Source organism: Cupressus sempervirens, chromosome 7 (assembly GCF_028749045.1).
Source record: "Cupressus sempervirens isolate cs-2001-9-10 chromosome 7, ASM2874904v1, whole genome shotgun sequence".
Lineage (NCBI taxonomy): Eukaryota > Viridiplantae > Streptophyta > Pinopsida > Cupressales > Cupressaceae > Cupressus > Cupressus sempervirens.
Genome location: NC_143124.1, coordinates 577,386,895 through 577,391,955, shown reverse-complemented (window position 1 = coordinate 577,391,955; position 5,061 = coordinate 577,386,895). Strand labels below are relative to the sequence as shown.

The 5,061-nt window shown below is 30.6% G+C and overlaps 1 long non-coding RNA gene across 1 annotated transcript; it reads right to left on the bottom strand.

The window, feature by feature from the left end:
• Positions 1-2,445: 2,445 nt before the first annotated feature.
• Positions 2,446-2,984, bottom strand: LOC149548065 (uncharacterized). The gene is made up of 2 exons (XR_016354439.1): positions 2,918-2,984; positions 2,446-2,809 (listed from the first exon to the last, which is right to left on the bottom strand). It is a non-coding gene; the product is annotated as an uncharacterized LOC149548065 (long non-coding RNA).
• Positions 2,985-5,061: the final 2,077 nt, after the last annotated feature.

The following is a 5,061-nucleotide window of genomic DNA, read 5'->3' as shown; positions in this document are numbered from 1 at the left end:
GGACACAGAAAAGGGGAGCATGATGGAGCAGGAGCATTTATAAAACGTGCGCTTTGACAACATGAACTTGTAAGTAAATATATGCATTTTTTAAATGTGCATGTTTAATACTCTAGTAGCATATATTTTTAATTTTATATATACATGCATATTGTATGTACATACAGAGAATAGGATAGAGAGCGCAAATCAAATTGTTGAATGGTGCAAAGTTCATTTTGCTACTCGAGATACCGAAAATAATAAGCGTTACTTTTGGGAGGTGAAAGGTGAACTAAGTTATATTTATTTTTAATGTATTTTTCAAATCAAGTTGAGTTTTTAATTAAATATTTATTTTGAAATATGACAATTACTTTTTGTATTTGTAACAGATATAGATCGATCTAATCCTTACAATTGTGAAACGATTCCTGGTATTAGAAGTTTACATCAAGTGATGACTACAGGAAACCATAAACCTCCAGTAATTAAAGTAAGAGAGAAAACATGTTTTTGTGATGACTGCATTAAGGACAATCTAGTGAGTGCATGTGAAAATATTAGGAATGGATATGTTTCACATTGGGATTTGAAGGAGATAGTTAGAAAGCCTCCTTTTGAAGATGTTGACATTGACATTGACATTCATGATCCTGTATATTCAGCTGATTATGAGCGCATTTCTAATTTAGTTATGGCAGGTTTGTGTGCATATATACATATATATAAATTAATATACATGTATATTTGTTTTAAAATTAATTTATATTTATCTATATTTTTATATATATGCAGGAGATATTTTTACAGTTCAAGCCTTACCAGATAATGCGAAAAATGTGGACTATTATCTTTTAAGATGCACAAAAGCAAAACACAAGTTGTTAGAAGGAACTATAGATGTTGATCAACAGTCATATCCAATTGGATCAGTTGTTATTGAAGGAACATATTATCAACAAACAAGGGTAATTTATAGTGGTATTGAATTTATTGAATACAAGCCTGGAGAAAAGGTTTTACATTACAGTAACCATATTATAGCAACCAAATTACAATTTGAAGCAATACAAAGAAAATGACGTCATGGAAATCAAAAGTGGAAATTGCCTATTGAAGAGCATGAAAAACTTCTAGAGATAATAAAAAGTAGAGAGGATCCTAAAAATACATTGTTTGTGGAGCTCTAGTTTACCTATGTACTTATTGTGGAGTTCTAGTTGAGCTATGCCTGTATAGCTCTTATACTTTCATATTTAATATTGATAGGATATTTTTTTTATAAATTTTTGTACATTGGATCATTTATCTTGGATATGCAAAATTAGACATGTATTGTTATTTTTATTTAAATTTGAAATGGATATCTCATTTAAGACCACCTCTTAGGACCTCCCCTTAAGACAATCTATTAGAATCTCCCCTTAAGACCACCTATTAGAACCCTTAGTACCACCTTTTACCTGACCTCTCCTTAAGACAACCCCTTTAGTATTTGTATGCATTTATATGTACATTGTTTATGTTTTCTTCCATATGATTGTTAATGTTGTTATGTATTTATGTACATATAATCTTTATATGTTCTTATATGATACATTCTTTATGTTTGTATATTATCGTTATGTTCTTGCATGTATTAACTTTTACTAATTAAATATTGTAACATGCATTCTTTAGGTCATACTCTTTATATGTTCTTACATGTATATGTTATATGAACTATGTTACATATTACATACATTATATTTTATTAATTAAATGTTGTTAATTATAGTTAATTAAGAATGTATGTCATTAAATATAGTTAGTTATAGTTAGATTAAATATAGTTAATTAAGACATGTCATTAAATAGAGTTAATTAAGACATTAAATATAGTTAATTAAGACATGCCATTAAATAGAGTTAATTGTTAAGACATTAAATATAATTAGATTAAATATAGTTAATTATAGTTAATTAAGGCATGTCATTAAATATAGTTAGATTAAATATAGTTAATTATACAATTAATTAAGACATGACATTAAATATAGTTAATTATACTTAGATTAAATATACAAAACTTAATTATACTTATATTAAGACATGTCATTAAGTATAGTTAATTAAACTTAAATTAAGGCATTAAAAATAGTAACATGTATGTATAAACATGAATATTGAAAACATATACATATGTATATTAACTTTTATTAATTAAATGTTGTAGTTCATGCATTCTTTCTAGGTGATCATAGTCTTTATATGTTCTTATGTACATGTATATGTTATATTCTTATGTACATGGACCATTAAAATTATATAATTAATTACACTTAGATTAAGGCATTAAGATGAATAACATATAGAAACATGTGCATAACACATACATAAGTTACATATAGATTAAGACATCAAAAGATCAATAAGATAGATGTGTACATTAAAAGATCAATAACATACATGTACATATATCTGGAGAATATAATGTACCCATATCAAATGTATAAAAATAGATCATGTATCAAATGTCTGAAAATAACATATAAAACATCATTTAGTGTCCATGATATAAACAAGTATATGAAAATAACATATAAAACATCAAAGTGTCCATATAAACCATGTATCTGAAAATAACATATAAGACATCAAAGTGTCTAGATATAAAATGTATGTATATGGAAATAACATATAAAACATCAAAGTGTTCATATAAATATGTATCTAGACATAACATGTGTGTAATAAAATAAAAGGCCACATATGATCTAATCAGCTACACCCCCCCTCCTGATCCTGGGCCTTGTCCCCAAAAGGATCTATCAGCTACATCTGAACCCTGTGTCAAATGATAACTTGAACCATTTAATTATGTGTATAGACAAATTATATCAAGATCTACCTGTATATAAATCAAATATATATATATATTTAAATTGTAACATACCTGGGACTTACGACATGTAGGATCTGTCGATGTCTGCAGATCAACAAAATGTAACATACTATCACTCAAACCCTATAACACATACACAAACACACACATATACATAAATTTAAACATATAGACATATTATTTACTATAATAAAAATAAATCTAAACATATAGAGATATTTACCATAGCATTATGTAATGCTCTACTGATCTTACTGATATCTGAATCATGTAATGAAAAAATAGTATCAGCGTCCAAGTCAATAGTGCAGCCCTAATCTGAAAGCATGGAAGTAAATAGACCAGGTTGTCTAGCACTAAGATCTTGAGTGGGGAGGTGTTGTAGGGTCCTAAGTAGTTAGGGTTGGTGTTGTAGCTTGGGATTGTGTAGTAGCAGGAGTAGTAGAAGGTGCAGGAATGTCCTCCCACCTCTGTGAATCCTCTAGGACTGTTGTATGTGACAAAATAAGACTAATCTAAGAGCTCATGTCATGAAGTGGAATCCCTGAGAGTGTAGATAATGCTCGATATGCATCTAAAAGATCAAATGCTAAATATGATTCCAAATGATGCAATGCATCCACCTCTAAGACTGCAGAAATATCTACAGGAGAAGGTATGTCTGCAACTCCATAATCATCATCAACAGATGGGCTAGATGATGCAGCTGTGGGAGTGGTACCTCGAGACCGTAGTATATATCTACTACATCGATCAGAAGAAATCTCGTGTAACTGTGTGGTGACGGTTGCGATGCTCGAAAAAATCTGTGTCCTAATTGTGTCATCAGGAACACTCTCACCTGCAATAGCCATCTGTGGACCTCTCGGCATAACAAAAAAGTTTGGACCCACCATTACCCATTTGTTAATGGGTGTAGGAGTGTCCACAGGTCTAAATCTGTTAGAAAGTCTCCCCTGACCCTGCCCAACATGCCCTCGATAATCTGTATAGTCAACATCGTAGTGTAAATGAAATTTTGCAAACAATTGTTTGCAGAAATATAGAGGATACTCATCCTTCTGTGGCCAACCAATGAGGATATATCAATGGTGCGACGAGTGGATTAGTACACTTCATCGTAGAGTAGCCTCTGACTCTGCGACGATCTATATAAGATGGAAACATGGATTTCACCATGCCGGTGTAAACCTCAATGTCAATCTGTGTGTACTTCACAGTACCAGTGACATTGTGAGATAAAGAAGAATAAAATGTCTCAATGCTCATATCATCAAAAGGGTTGTATGATTCAACTGTCTGAATCATACGAAATAATTCCTCTCTCATCGTTGTGACCTTCTCCCTATTGGGGAGGGTGATAGAAGAGGAAAGTGAGGTATCCAAAACCTGCCTAGCACGAGATAATCTCGCAACTGTATCTCTAAATAACTGTTGTCTATCATGAGTGGAGGAGATTGATCTGCGTGCTGTACCAGACTCAGCACTCTAACCCCCACCACAAACACTGGCATCCCCTAAGGATGCAAGAGCACGATCCCCAAAATCAGATGCCATAATGTATATATGAAAATAAATACGAGGATATGAATGTGAAGCTATAAGAGTGATAAATATCTAGAGATTTGCACATGCATATATATACAAATATAAACATACAAGTGTATTTAAATTAAAATAATTAAAAGTTAAATTTAATTTGAAACACACATACATATAAATACACAACATTAAATGTATGGTGCTAAATTCAATCATGTAACATGTATGTATTTTTAAACAAATTATCTTAGAGACCGTATCTAATGTAAATTGTAACGTGCTCATGCAAATGTGAAAAATAAATATTTGTACATGTACATGTGTATATGCGATAAAAATAAAATAAAATTTCTTGATTAAATGATAACTAAGTGTACACATGTAAACATGCAATAAAAATATATAATTCCTGACTAAATTCTAGATTTTGATGTAAATGCTTTGATGATTATGGGGAGTGTAGATGAGAGTTAGGACATAGGGATAGAAAAATTTGTTACTAGATAAGCAAATGAGTTTAGTTAGCAAATGTTAGTTTACAATTTAGAATGCATGACTTAATTTAGTAGTTTGAATTAGAGTTAAGAATGTTAATAAAGTAAATGGGATATAGTTTTATTAAGGTTGATAGTAAGGTCAGTCTATCATGTGCT